At 38.2% G+C, this 16,011-nt stretch overlaps 1 protein-coding gene across 1 annotated transcript in view; it reads left to right on the top strand.

The window, feature by feature from the left end:
- The window catches only part of SLX4IP (SLX4 interacting protein), a 183,889-nt gene that overhangs the window by 1,666 nt on the left and 166,212 nt on the right, over nt 1-16,011 (top strand). The gene's annotated exons all lie outside the window — the stretch shown is intronic.

Below are 16,011 nucleotides of genomic sequence, written 5' to 3'. Positions count from 1 at the left end.
ATTCTATGATTCTATGCAGTTTTATTTATTTATTTATTAAAAAATTTTTTTTTAATGTTTATTTATTTACTTATTTCTCAGAGAGACAGTGTGAGCAGGAGAGGGTCAGAGAGAGACGAAGATACAGAATCTGAAACAGGCTCCAGGCTCTGAGTTATCTGTCAGCACAGAGCCCAATGCGGGGCTCGAACCCACGATCTGTGAGATCATGACCTGAGCCGAAATCGGGCGCTTAGCCAACTGAACCACCCAGATGTCGCTATCTGCAGAGTTTTAGACTCTGTGGATGGAATTTAGGAACCAGTAAGGTATTTGAGAGAACAGCAAATTACTTTTACGGTTTTCATATTTAGGTTTTTGTCCCTTAGATAGATTTACTTAAAATAATTAGGAATTTGAACCCATTGGAGAGAATTGGACTGAAAATGTGGTGAACCAGCTTCCCAGGAACTGTTCTATGTGCTCAGCAAGTCGTCCAGCCTTTCTGTCTTTCTTGTCTTTTTTCCACCTATTAATTGGGAAAAGAATTGAAGTTTTCTTTTAAAAATATTTTTATTAATTTTTTTCTTTTTTTATTAGAGTGCACAAGGCAAGAAGAGGGGTAAGGGATCTTGCTCCAAGCTCAGAGCGCAGCCCGACACAGGGCTGGATCCCATGACCCTGGGATTGTGACCTGAGGGGAAATCAAGAAGTCAATGCTCAACAGACTGAGTAGTACTTAGGTGCCCCAGTGTGTGTGTGTGTGTGTGTGTGTGTGTGTGTGTGTGTGTGTGTGTGTGTTAAATTTAACCTTCTGTGAGTTTTCAAAATGTAGCAAATACTTCTGTGAGTATGAGCAAATATTCTTTAAGTGCAATATGTATTGCTTTTGTTGTTCACATATTGTGTCTTGTCTTGTGTGTGCCAGTAAAGCATAGTGGGCAGGGTAATGAATTTAAAAATGAACTTCAGAGTCACACCCTGGGGGTTCAAATCCTAGCTGCTCCACCTACTACTAGCAGTGTGACCTTGAGAAGATCACATAGCTCTCTGTACTTAAGTCTTCTCTGTAAAATAGGGTTGATGTGAGGGTTAGATACGTGAATATTAGAAAAGTGCTTAAAACAAGGTCTGGCATGTGATCACAGCAATGTGAATATTAACCATTGTAATTTATCAAATCTTTGGGTTATTAAGGTTTTGTTCATGCATGGAAGTCACTAAGGGGAAAAGTTCCATAAGTTTTCTACATTCACCTGTTTGGAAGAGACGGTGGTGGTCTAAACAATATACTAGGAAGATGAATTTTTTTAATGGTCTTTTTCTTTTTAAGCAGCCTTATTGAGGAATATAGGCATATCTTTACTGTGCTTTTGCAAGTTGAAGGTTTGGGACCACCCTGCGCTATGCAAGTCTATTAGTGCCATTTTTCTAACAGCATTTGTTTGCCTCATGTTTCTCTGTCACATTTAGATAATTCTTGCAGAATTTCAGATGTTTTCATTATACTTGTTATGGTGCTATGTGATCAGTGATTTCAACTTGCTGGAAGCTCAGGTGATCATTAGCAGTTTTTAGTAATAAAGCATTTTTTAGTTGCATTGCTTTTTTGGAGCAATGTACTAGATATGTACTTAATAGACTAGTATAGCTTAAACATCAGTCTTATATGCACTGGGGCACCAAAAAATTTATTTGACTTCTTTCATTTTGATAATCACTATTTTGTGATGGTGTGGGGCTGAACCCGGAATATCACCGTGTTATATCTGTAATTGTCATACAGTAATCTGCACATATTTAAAGTATATAGTTCGATATGCTTGACATGTGTATACCAGTAAAACCATCACCATAGTCAAGGTAATGAATATATCCATCAGTCACCCCAATTTCCGTTTGCTGTTTTATAATCCCTCTGGCAACTTTCAGGCAACCACTCATCCGCTCTCTGTTATTATAGATAAGTTTGCATTTCCTAGTTTATCTAAAAGGAATCATATAGTACATGCTCTTTTTTGATAGGAGTTATGGGAGTGTCTGGTTTCTTTTCATGATTGAGGGCCTTCTTTGTTGCAAGTATCAATAGTTCATTTCTTTTTAATTGCTAGGTAGTATCTTGCTAGATGTACTGTAATTTGTTTACACATTCAATAGTTGAAGGACATTTAGGTTTTTCACATTGCTTTGTTCTTCAGCTTATTTGAATTGGGGAAAAAAAGTCTAATGATTTGGTGGCCATGCCTTTTATGTACACTGAAACCAGGAGATGACTAGTAAAATGTGTAAATGTGTATGTATTGGGATTTTTTTTTACCTTTGCATTTTGTAGTTTATGGATTAATGTTTTCTGAGTCAAAAATTTGCCTTTTTAAAATGCAAAATGCGGGGCGCCTGGGTGGCTTAGTCGGTTAAGCGTCCGACTTTCGCTTAGGTCATGATCTCGCGGTTTGTGGGTTCGAGCCCCGCGTCGGGCTCTGTGCTGACTGCCAGCTCAGAGCCTGGAGCCTGTTTCAGTCTGTGACTCCCTCTCTCTCTGACCCTCCCCTGCTCACACTGTCTCTCTCTCTCTCCTAGAAATAAATAAAAATATTTAAAAAATTAAAAAAAAATGCAAAATGCATGCCTTGACTTTTTAGTGATTGTATCTCTTGATATGTACGTGCCTAATTATTTTAAGCTGTGTTAAATCTTTAAAGCCTACTACTTGTATATTACTTTTTGGAGATTGAAAACGATAATGGGTGCACACTAAAAAACCTACTCATTAGGCAACAAAGTAGAGATCTAAATGGAGCATACCGCTCATTTAGTGTTGGTGTAGGTACATTTCTAAAGTTTGCTTCTGGGGCGCCTGGGTGGCTGAGTCAGTTAAGGATCAGACTCTTGATTTTGGCTCAGGTTATGATCTCACGGTTTGTAGGCTCTGCGCTGAGTGTGGAGCCTGCTTGGGATTCTCTCCCGCCCCCCCCCCCTCACTTGTGCTCTGTCTCTAAATAAATAAATATATTTTTTTAAAAGTCTTTGCTTCTGTTATAGAAAAGCAGTGCTTCCTGATTATTATAGTATTGACATTTTGTGCTTGAATAAATCAGAGCTGGTAACTAAAATTGGATTTGACTTATGTTAGTTATAAGATAATATATAGAATATTTCTGTTATAATGTCTCAGACACTGAATTTCATTTGTGTCACCATTTTGATTTCTCTAGTTGGAATTTTTTGTTTTGCAATTAAAAAATATTTTATATTTGCATATGGTAAAATTCATTCTTTTTGGTATACACTTTCATGAATTTCGACGAGTGCACTGAGTTTTGTAACCACTGTCAATCAGAATGCTGGGCAGTTCCATCAACCCCCCCCCCACATCCCCCAAATTCCCTCCTGCTACTCCCTTGTAGTAATCCTCTCCCCCCGCCCCCAAGTAGCAACTAAAGATCTGTATTCCATGTCTATGGTTTTCACATCAAAAACATTAGATTTTAAGACAATTATGTTAATGATTATCAGAAGTTATTTTGTGTTGTGAAGGTGCTGGGAAAACAGTTATCAGAGTGGGGCTTGGACTATGAAGTGGATTGATTAGGAGCTGTCTGTGCCCTGCAATGTTTATAATGATTATGGTTAACAGAGACTGAACACGGAACTCTGCCAAATACTACATATCAGATCTTACGTAATCCTCATAGGACCCTGGAGATAGACACTCGTTATTATCCCACTTAATAGATAAGAAAATTGGAGACAGAAGAATTGAGTAGCTTGTCTGAGATCACTTGAAGAGGCAGGATTTGAATTCATGTCTGTTTTACTAGAACCTGAAGACCATGACTGTCCCCATGAGCAGGTGCCTGTGTATATTTCTGACAAAGTATTAAGAATTAGATCTTGCATATAAATGAAGCATCCCATGCCAGGCCCGGTGAAGAGTTTCTATGGGCATAGCAAGAAATGAGAGGCCCAGATCATGGGCTAACTGACTGGATTAAGGATGTAGAGTGACTGAAAGGTAGGACTGTTCTGTGGAATTATTTTTTGGTAGAGGATTTCAATATTTGACCTACATTTAAAGACAAAAAGAAAAAAGCCCTTATATTTTTGTCACTTGCATTATCCACTTTTCACTGTTAGAGCTTCCCTGTGTTTTCATTTTTGTTTTCCTCTTTTAAAAGCTGATTTTGGAATTCAGAATGACCATTTGAGTAATAGGAAAAGCTGATTCTTTCTTACACTGAGGTTGTCTCCTTAAGCTTTATCTAAGTTGTCACCACCAACATCTTTGCTCATTTGTCAGTTTTCCTTGGTATTTTGTTAAAGCTTGTGATATCTTTCTTGATACTGGTTTTCGCTGTGTGTGTGTGTGTGTGTTTCAGTGATAAAATTATATTGTTGGAGTAGAGAATGAAATTATTTCCAATTCGTGAGTTGTTCACAATTTCAGGAGTTCTGGGCCTTTGTTTTCTGTTTCTGCTCCCATAGTTAATGAAATCTTTGTAAGATGAAAAAAGGAAGTATAATAATTTTCTTGATGAAATTTGCAATCCAGAGACTAGAAACCTTAAAGTTAATTTCGAGCCTTCTTAATCTGGAGTAGTTTGGTTTATGACACAGGCCAGCAATTCAAAAAGGAAGACAAATGTGAATTTCAGAGTGCCTTGGATTTTCCCACAGAATAATCTAGAAGGTCACTGACTTTCTTTATTAGCATTTATCTCTTCTTTGTATTTAAATGACAGGACACTCATGTGATAATGTTTAATCTACTTCCATTCCCTCCCCAAATTAATTTTCTTAGGAATCTTAGAATCTTTTCCTCTCTGTGAAAGACATTTATGTACGCATATTTTTGGAGGGGTCATACTCTTTCAAAGTCTCCTCTTCGTGAAAAGAATGCCTATTCTCAGGCCAGGGAACGCAGCTCAAGAATGCAGAATAGAAGATGAGCTATTATTTTGAAGGTTTATAATATACTTTAACTTCTTGGCATACTCATGTAAATTGTTTTCAGATATTTGGAAAATTAATCTTTTTGGAGATTGTCCTGAACATCTTGAAATCAGGCAAATTAAAATAAAAATTCCACTGAACTTGGACTTGAACTGGAAGCTCTGATAGAAAGACTTTTTTAACATTATGCTTTAAACTCCAGGCACTGAACTTGTTGCTTCCTCCTGGAGGCAACTTTAAGGGCCCAGGAAAGTAGTTTCTTAAATTGCATACTTGCTTTGTGTGTGCGTGTGTGTTACTTTTTAATGATCAGTAAAACAGTCTAGAAAAATCTGTTTGTTCCCAGATTTAACATTGAGTGAATACAGAGGCTAATGATATCTTTTCCATTCAAATGCATGTTAGAATGTCAGTATTTTTTAAAAAAATTATGCAGTGAAAAACTCACATTTGTAGCCTAAACTTCAACAATACTTCTGATCTGTTGCCCATTATTTTCAAGAGGAAACACTTTGATCTTCTTTTTACAAGTTTATGTATATTACAAGTCTTTCAACGGAGGCTGGTGATACATTCAACTTAACTGTTATTTATGTATTGAAATAGGTCCAGGGTGCTTTGACCCCCTTTTAAGAAGGCTTAATGTGGAATTTGGAATGTGGGGACAGTAAGGATGCATTAAATGAATAGGTATAAATGTAGAAAAAATAACAGTCTGTAGCCACTTATTTAGTAACATCAATAGGGTCATGTCAGCACACTTCTGATGCATACCTATGCCCTGCACCAGGTATCAAGACAGGGATGGACCTTGTCCTCAGGACCCTTATGTCAGGCACAGGAGACAGAATGAGAACTAGAGTTATGTGTACTTTGCTGAGCTAAGTATGAAAGTAGTGGTGGTATAAGGTGCAGATATTGCTCAGAGAAGAGAGTTATTCACTCTGGAGATTTATGGAGGCCTCCAAGGAGCAGGTGGTGTCTGAGTTGGGTTTCAGAGGATAACTCCTCTTAGGAGGGTGAGGAAATTCTCTAGGACCGCCTGTGTGGGTGAAGGTGGGAATGGTTGGAGCAGCATGTTCAAGGACACATGATGGAGTTGGCTGTGTGGGAGCACTGAAGCTGTGAAGTTGCCTGAGCTGTGGTGTACAGGTGTGGGCAGAGGGCTTGTGAAAGTGTGGGAGATCCCAGCGCACAGTTCTGCTCAATTACCTCTAGTGATGGCTTTGGGGATGAAGCAGTGTACAGATGGAAACAGGAGGTACTTTAAAAGGCTGTGGTTGTGGGGACTTTCAGGGTAACCAACTCTTTGGGGTCTGGAACCTCCTGGCATCACCAAGTAATAATTTTTCCTTCATGTGGGAGGCAGATGGATCCACCTTTGACTGTCATCTGTTCTGTTCCAGATGATGGGCACTGTGCTTGCTGTAAGAGAAGAGAGCAGAATGTGTGCTTTCTCCAGATTCCCTGGTAATGGTCTTTCTCTATTTAGACTTCATGCTTTTCAGCTTTCATGAAAGAATAGTGAGAGATGTACCCTTCCCATCTCCCCAGAGGAGGTAAGAAAGTCATGACTGGTTGTTGCACGGTGGTTGTGAAGGGATAAATAATAGAAGGGATCAGCAAACTTCCACCTTCATTTCCCACTGCCTTGCCAGACCTGCATATGTGGCTGGAGACAGGGACGCCTTGCTCTGAGTACCACCTTTGCCTATTTTTCTATTGGATTGTTTAGTTTTGGATTGTCGTTTTTTGCTGGTTATATGTTTTGTAAATATCTTGTCCCAGTTTGTCAACTCTTCTTCCCCCCCCCCCATGTCTTTATGGTGTATTTTGATGAATAGAAGTTTTATTTTTTGTAAGTGTTTTATTTTGAGATAGTTATGGATGCACAGGCAGAAAAGAGAGGGTGGGGGTCCTCTGTACCTGGTAAACATTAAAGCCAGAGAACTGACATTGGTACAGTCCAGAGTTATTACATTTAAGCAGTTTTACATGTATTTATCTAGTTCTGTGCCATTTTATCACGTGTGTGTTCAGGTAACCAACACCACAGTCAAGGTACAGAACTCCATTGCCATCAGCTCCTTCTTCTACCTCTTTGTATAAAACCACATACTTTTTCCACATCTTTAATCCCTGGCAACTTCTAATCTGTTATTCGCTTCTATAATTTTGTTATTTCAAGGATGTTATATACATGGAATAATACATGAAACAACCTTTTCAGATTGTCTTTTTTTCACTCAGCATAATTCCCTTGAGATCCATCCAAGTTGTTACCTGTATCAACAAAAAGTTCATTCCATTTTATTGCTGAGTAATATCCCATGGTATAGATAGTCCACAGTCTGCTTAACAATTCACCATTGAAGGACATCTGGGTTGTTTCTAGTTTTGGGTTATTATGAGTAGAGTTTGCTGTGCACATTGGTATACAGATTTTTTTTTTTTAGTCTTCTTAGTATTTTTATTTTACACTAAACCACAGTTTTTAAACTTATGTATACAGATTTTTATGTGAGCCGAGGTTTTCATTTCTCTGGGGATAATTTCCAGGAGTGAGTTTTTGAGTCATATGGTAAGTGCATATTTAGTATTATAAGAAACCTCTCCTCCATTGTGGCTGTACCAGTTTTACAGTCACGAGAGATCTGTTTTCTCTGCATCCTCATCGACATTTGGTGTTGGCATTTTATTTGACATTTTGGTAGGTTATGTGGTGATATCTTATTGGGGTTTTATTTGCATTTCTCTGAGAGCTGATGATGTTGAACATCTTTTCACGTGCTTGTTTGACATCCTGCTTATATATCCTCTTTGGTGAGATATCTGTTCATGTCTTTCGCCCATTTTCTGGCTGCATTGTGGTTTTTTTACTTGTGAGTTTTGAGAGTTCTTTATATGTTCTAATTATAAGACTTGTTGGATTTGTGAATTGCAACTATTTCCATCAGTCTGTGGGGAAGTTTTAATTTTCTTTTTTTTTTTTTAATTTTTTTTTATTTACTTCTGAGAGAGAGAGGGGGACAGCATGAGCAAGGAGGGTCAGAGAGAGAGGGAGACACAGAATCTGAAACAGGCTCCAGGCTCTGGGCTTGCTGTCAGCACAGAGCCCGACACGGGGCTCGAACCCACGAACTGTGAGATCATGACCCGAGCTGAAGTCGGACGCTCAACTGACTGAGCCACCCAGGTGCCCTAAGTTTTAATTTTCATATGGCCAGATCTATCAATTTTTTTTTTCTTTATGGTCTGTGCTTGTTGAGTCCAGTTTAAAGACTCTTCCTTCAGGGGCACCTGGGTAGCTCAGTTGGTTAAGCATCTGACTTGGGATTTTGACTCATGTCATGATCTCTCCCAGTTTGAGATGGAGCCCCATGTCAGGCTGTGTGCTGACAGTATGGAGCCTTCTTGGGATTCTCTCTCTCCCTCTCTCTCTGCCCTTACTCTCCTAAAATAAATAAGTAAACTTAAAAAAAAAATTCTTTGAGTCCTTGAAAACTTTCTGTAAGAGGTTCTGGTTTTCTTCATTTGAGTTTTTAGTAATTGAGTTTTGTGTGTTGTGTGAAATACTGTGTGAATTTCATCTCTTTTCGAATGGATAGACCGTTGTTCCACCACAGTGTATTAAATGAATGCTCCCTTCGTTTCCCACTGACGTGCAGTGCCTCTTCTATCATCCATTTCCATTAGCAGATGGGTTTGTTTCTTTCTAGTCCGTGTGGTCTGTCCCTTTGGCCCATTTACCCCTTTGCCAGTACATATTATTTTATTTGCTGTAGTGTTGCAATTTTCCTGCATCTGGTAAGACAAACGCCCTCCTTTGTTTTTTTCTTCTTTTCTCTCCTCCAAGTAGCTTAGTCCTCTTTGCTTTCTCAGATTTCTTATTCAGAATTGTGCTTAGAACTGCAGTAAGTTGGAAGAGCAATTTGAGGAGGACTTCCACATTTCCTAGATGTATTCCTAGATATTTTATATTTGTGGGATGCTAGTTTAAAATATATTCTATTTTTTTACTTTTAAAAAAAAATTTTATTTAGAGAGCATGAGAAGGGGACAAGGATGGGGGTGAGGGAGAGAGAGAGAGACAGAGACAGAGAGAGAATTAAGGAGGCTCTGTGAAAATAAGAGTTGGACGCTCAACTGACTAAGCCACTGAGGTGCTCATAAAAGATATTTTGAAATCTACATTTTCTACCTATTTCTAAGAAATTAATTTTAATGATTTATTACAAAGCATGTTTACTACATTTTTTGTAGATGCTTTCTTATGATTAAGAACTTTTTAAAAGTTTATGTATTTAGGGGTACCTGGGTGGCTCAGTCAGTTAAGCATCCGGCTTCAGCTCAGGTCATGATCTCACAGTTTGTGGGTTCAAGCCCCATGTTGGACTTTGTGCTGACAGCTCAGAGCCTGAAGCCTATTTCAGACTCTGTGTCTCCCCCTCTCTCTGACCCTCCCCTGCTCACACTGTCTCTCTCTCTCCCCCCCTCAAAAATAAATAAAATATTTAAAAACAGTTTATTTAAATATTGAATTTTTTTAAGTTTTAATGTTTGTTTATTTTGGAGAGAGAGAGAATGAGAGCAGGGGAGGGGCAGAGAGAGAGGGAGACACAGAATCCAAAGCAGGCTTCAAGCTCTGATCTGTCAGCACAGAGCCTGACACAGGGCTCAAACTGATGAACCATGAGATCTGATCTGAGCCAAAGTCAGACGCTTAACTGACTGAGCCAGCCAGGCACCCCAGTTTATTTATTTTTAGTATTCCCTATACCTAGTGTGGGGCTCAAACTCATGATCCTGTGATTAAGAGTTGCCTGCTCTTCTGACTGAGCCACCCATGTGCTCCTATAATTAAGAAATTTCTTTTCTCAGATTCCTAATGTTCTTTATTTTTTCCTGCTCCTGTTAAAATGACCTTTTGTTTTTTTTTTCCTATTTTAATTTTTTAGTATGGTGATTTGTCTAGTGTTAAACTGACCTTGCACACCTCTGATAAACTTCACTTGGTTCTGGTGTAGTTTTCATATGTTGTTAGAGTCAGTTGCTTCTGTTCAGGTTTCTTGCCTCTATGTTCATGTGTAGAATTGGCTGTGATTTTCATTTCCTATACTTCTTTTGTTGGGCTTTGCTATCAGGGCTTCGTGAATTGTGGAGGGGGGAGGGGATTCCCTCTTCCTCTTGAATTTGTAGACTGGTAGTATTTGTTCCTTGAACTGCTGTTGGATTTTGGATCACAAAGCAAAGGTTTTGAAATGGAAGAGACCTGAGAGTCCGCCTGTGTAACAGCCTTATCCTACTGAGGCAGAAAGAGTGAAATACTGAGGCTCAAACCCAGAGGGTACCATCCTGTATACCATGACTCAACCATTTCATCATTTCAGAAACCCTACAGTTAAGGTAGGCCATTCTGTTACCTTCACACTGAAGTCCATGCAAATCCATGCATGGCTTGGAAAATATCCCATTAACCTGACAAACTTGGTCCCTTAGGGTTTCTAGCCTTATCTGATTAAGTTGCAGGGGGAAAGGGAGCCTTGCCTGAAACCTCACTGGCTCGACTGTTGAGTAGCAGCTCAGAGAAGCCCAGTGTGTTGATAGGTAGAAGCTATCTTCTGAATATCAAAGAAATATTAAATATGTGGCATTTTTTATGAAAGTCGTAAAGATTCAGTATACGTTTCGGAAAATTTCTTTAAAAACAGCAAAAATAAAATGGGTGCATAAATGACTCTGCTCCCATTATCTGGAGTATTTCTTCTTTCAGTAGACATTTCTTGAGCGCCCTCTAGTGTCAGGCAGTGCTCTGAGGGCCATTCACCTTTGAGAACCTCTTCCTACCTGGATGGTTTGTTTTACTGTACTTGGGAATTAGCAAACTGCTTCAGTTCACCATTTAGTTCATTTCTAGCACTTGTCTCTAATGATGTAATGAAGCAAAAGAACTACATCTTCCTTATCTGGAATGACTTCAGTGGATATGCAGGCTTAAGGTCTGTGCACTGGCTATCCAGATGTGTTATGGGCTTTATGTTGATGGACTTTATTTTTTGTTTATGAAGATATATGCCATGTCACATAGCACAATGGTAAATTTAATTCAGACTGCGTTTCCTTAGCTATAGCGTTCCTTCCTTCCTTCCATTAGCAGGAGAGAACCAGCACTCATGTAGCTCTATTTGAAGTCATACTCTGTTGGGATTTTGTGCCTTTGTGGGCAGTGGAGGTTTGGGAATGTGGTGTTTGTCTGTAGGGGGGTGGGGTGGGTTGACAGTCCAGTTAGCAATCGATCTTGGCAGTTCTGCAGATGACAGATCATCTTAGTTTGCCCTCGGCTGAGTTGGCAAGACTCTTCTCTCGCCCTTGACCCTCAGCTGTGAGACCCTGGTCTCATCTCACAAGTATATTTTTTAGGGGAATAGATGGCAGGGCTGGGTAGATTGTTCATAAGGTCTCTCTTAGCCCTAAAGTTGTGATTTTGGAGCCTCCAAACTTTGTGGAAACAAATGAAAACAACTATATACACTGAGAGGCAGAATGTCATATGATATTAAAATATGCATTGGAAATATGCAAAAGGTAAAAATATGAAGTAGGTGAAGGGAGTTAAGAAAAATATATATGCAAACTGTATTATATAGTTCCTTTTAGTTATGTGGTCTATTTTTACATTAGCAGACTATTATTTTATACAAAACTGTATACTTTTCAGTCTTAGGTTCCTATAGGTCATTTTTTTGAGATGGAGCTTCAATGATACATTTTGAAGAATCCAGTCCTTAAAAGAATTCAGCTACACTTGCTTTACTAATAAAAATAAAAAGATAAAAATAAGTATTTTAAAAAAGGGCACTGGAACCTTAGTGTGAGTTGAAAAATGTAACCTTCACTGTAACATGGCCTATAATCTATCTAACAGCAGATATGGTTTGAAAGTCTTGCTCCAGCCTTCAGTGTGGTCCATCTGTCCTTCAGGAAAGGAAGGACATGTGCGAAAACCAGTGTACAATTAAAAAATAATTTGATCACGTTCTTCAGCTTGGTTGGGTACTTGCTGACAAACTCTCTCCCTTTTCTCTATCAGCTGAAGCACTTAAGAATTCTTAGCAGAAATTATTCAAACCTAATTTAATATATTTAAGGGGAATGATTTTGTGTTTATCAGGCTTAAATAATATAAAGATCTACCTAAAGTTTTCAGGATGACTTTATAAATGTTGTTTCAAACACATGTTCCCGATTCTCTAGGAACTTATTTTTGGGATAACATATTGGAGTTACTAGGTGAAGGTCTTTCAAAATTTTTCTAAATCACCTGTATTACATCATTCAGAGAATAGAAATGAATACTTAAAGTGATTGGGGTTTGGATAAAGATGTCTTTATCCATTAAAAAAATAGAATCAAACAGTATCACCTTTTAAAAAAAAATTAAAACAATCACCATTGACTAAGTAATTGTTAACAGTCATTATGGGCCTAGTGCACTGGGGTTTTCATGTGCCATTTAATCCTTTCGATAATATCTATCCCTATTTTGTAGATTGGGAATTTGGGACACATAAATAAGTGCATCTCTTGTTATAAAACCCAAGCATTCTCAAAGTGCACTGTCCATTATGGTGGCTACTAACCACAGGTTTGAAACACTTGTCATATGGCACGTCTGAATGTGCTGGAAACATAAAATATCCACCTGACTTCAAAGACTTAAACACCAAGACAGTAAATATTTTTATATTGATTATGTGCTGAAATGATAATGTGTTGGATTTTTAGGTTAAATAAAAATACTATTAAAGTTAATTTCTTCTGTTTCTCTTTTACTTTTTTATTAACTGCTTCTACTAGAAAACTGGAAAGTACTTCTGAGGCTTGCATTCTGTTTCTCTTGTCCAGTGCTGCTCTAAAAGCTTCTGTGCACACAATTTAAACAGGCAAATAGTTCCATGTACAAGGCTTGTGAGTTATGGCATCCTTTTCACCTCATTCCTTCCTGGAGAGCAGCTCTCTTCAACTTAGTCTTCATGTTGGAGCCAAGTTTAGCACTTAACAATTGGGTCCGTATAGCTAACTTACTATATTTCTGCTGTATTATTACTGTTGGTGGTGGTGGTTGTTATTGTTTTTTTTAAAATTGATTTTAGGCTTTGCTTCTAAACATTCCCTTATCATTAAAAGGAGCTTTTAGTGCCTATACCCCTACCATATAATACAGAAAAACATATATATATTTCCCATCCTCATAATATTGTCGTAACCATAATATGGTTTAAGTCACGATTCAGTGTTTGTTACCATGGCTATAAATGCTAGTCGTAATTGAGCTGTATATGAAATACTCTTTTTATTTTCTTGCAGTTTTTGTTTACCCTAGTATCAGTAATTGCCTTGTTATTATTCAGTTGCCTAGCTTTCCATGTTTCTGTTCTAATTCAATCTCATATTCTCCACCAGTTGTCTAAACTTAATTTTGTGTGCTTGCAGACACTTTTAAAGCTGCATCTCCTGGAGACTGGTAAACTGCTGTAGCCTGCACTGATGGTTCTCTCCTGGATTCAGCCAGGACCTCAGGCAGGGATCTGCTTTCACCAGATCTTGGGATTTCCTCTGCCTTTTGCCCATCGTGGCCTTCCTGTTTCCTGTATCTTCCTGTTTCTTGTGTAATTTGCTCATTTGGGTGAGGCACATCTTTAGTTGCTTTCTGAGAAAGGACGCAGGGGATTTAAATTTTTTTAAGACCTTGCATGTCTAAAAATGCCCCCTCCCCCTCCTGTTTAAATGCAATTGGAGGTTGGAAACAATTTTCTTCAGAATTTTGAAGATATTTCTCTATTGTCTTTCGGTCTCTGGATTTGGTTTGAGCAGTTTGGAGCCAAATATTTTCTTACCACCGCTTCTATCCACCTCCCACACTGTTGGTAATTTTTTTGAATTTAAATTTTTTAATTTTTTGTTCCCAGTACCTGATGTTTTACTGTGATATATGCCCTAATATGAGACGTTACCATCCCAGCTTTCATGTATGGATCCTCCTGTACTGGTTCTTTAATTTTTAATGTGTTCTCTCTTATTTTTCATCTTTTTAAATTTTTTGATGAAGTTTTTGAAGGACTTACTGAACTTGATCCTTCAGCATTCGTGTTGTTTCTTTATTCCAGCTCTCATAATTTTAATTGTTTTCTGAAAGTCCCTATTTTTTGTTACTGTATATATTGCTTTTTTGTTGCAGTATCTTCTTTTTCCCTGATATTAATTATAGTTTCTTAACAAATGGTTCCCTTTCCCTGCATAGTCTCGGTTTTGGCCAAGTAATTGTTTTTTCTGTTTGTTTTGTTTTCTTTCATGAAAGAGTCTTTCCTTGGATAGCAAGTGATTCCTGGTTGTTTGCATGTATTTGAGAGTGGGGGAATAAAAAGGTGGAAATCAGTTTTCCATACAGATGTGGGGCTTGTGGGTGTGGGCTTCACTTTAGAGCCATCTATCTAGGCTTTTCCTAGGGGAGTCCCTGATGTCAGTACTTAGAGATCCTGCCTTTCAGGTTAGTCCTGTTCCTTGAAGGGGGAGGTTTTAGTCTCCTATTTGGAGAGCCGAGGCAGGATAGAGGGTATACGAGTCAGGGTTCTCTGGAGACTCAAAACCAGTGTAAGGTGTATATAAATATGATAGGAATTAGCCCGTGCTATTGTGGAGACTGAGAAGTCCCATGATCTGCCGTCTGCCAGCTGGAGAACAAGGAAAGTCACTGGTGTAATTCATTCTCCGCGCAAAGGCCTGCAAACCAGGAGTGCTTAAGTCTGAGAGCAGGAGACTATCTGGGTGTCCCAACTCAATATGAATGTCCCAGTTAACTCTTCTTGTACCTTTTTGTTCTATTTGGGCCTTCGATGGATTGAATGATGCCCACCTACACTGGGGAGGGCCATCTGCTTTACTCTGTGCACCAATTCAAATGCTAATTTATCCCAGAAACACCCTCACAAACATATCCAGGGATAATGTCTTATTAGTAGTTATCTGGGCATAGATAACTCAGATAAATTGACATATAAAATTAACCATCATAAGGGATGTATGGGTTAGAAGATATCACTAAGTTTGTAAATCTTCCTTTAATTTTCTTTTTTCAGTAGGGTAGTCTGCCCTTCATGCTGTGCCTTGTGTTTTCCAGACCAGAGATCCTCTTCCTTACCCTCTCCAGAAAGTAATTCTCTAGATTTCTTGCTGCAGGGGTGAGAGAGGGCATTTGCCTGGCTGAGCCCAGTAAAGGGTCATATAGAAACAGTTGACTCTCTTTTAAAATTTTTTTAAAAAAATTTAAAAAATGCTTATTTTTGAGAGAGAAAGTAAGAAAGAGAATAAACAGCAGGGGGAGAGGCAGAGAGAGCAGGAGACCAAAAATCCAAGAATCCACCCTCATCATTAGTCTTTCACCATCAGGTATGATTTTAGCTGTGGGCTTTCATAGATGCTCTTTATCAGTTGAGGATGTATTCTATTAACTAGTGTGTGGATTTTTTTTTTTTTAAATAAGAGTGTTGGTTTTGATAATTTTTAAATTTTAGACCATCTGGATTCTTTTATATTCTATTTATAATGGATTATATTGATTAATTTTTAGATTTTAAATCAAACTTGTATTCCTGGGATAAATCCAAGTTTATACATTGTGTATAATCCTCCATATACTAGATTTGATTTGTAATATTTGTTGAGGATTTTTGTGTCTTTATTCATAAAGGATATTAGTGTGTAGTTTTCCTTTTTTGTGATTTCTCTGGTGTTGGTGTCAGGATAATATTGACCTCTTAAAATGATTTAAGAAATTTTTCTTGTGGTTTTGTTCTTTAATGTTAATTTTTTTTTAGTTTTGAGACAGAGGTGGGGGCGCAGAAAGAGAGGGAGACAGAAAATCCAAAGTAGGCTCCGCACTGTCAGCACAGAGCCTGACATAGGGTTCGAACCCATGAACCTTTGAGATCATGACCTGAGCTGAAATCAAGAGTTATATGCTTAACCAACTGAGCCACCCAGACATCCCATCTTGTGCTTGTATTTTTTAAAAAAGAATTGTGA

Source organism: Crocuta crocuta, unplaced genomic scaffold (assembly GCF_008692635.1).
Source record: "Crocuta crocuta isolate KB4526 unplaced genomic scaffold, BGI_CrCroc_1.0 scaffold82, whole genome shotgun sequence".
Lineage (NCBI taxonomy): Eukaryota > Metazoa > Chordata > Mammalia > Carnivora > Hyaenidae > Crocuta > Crocuta crocuta.
This window is presented reverse-complemented; position numbering and strand designations above follow the sequence as displayed.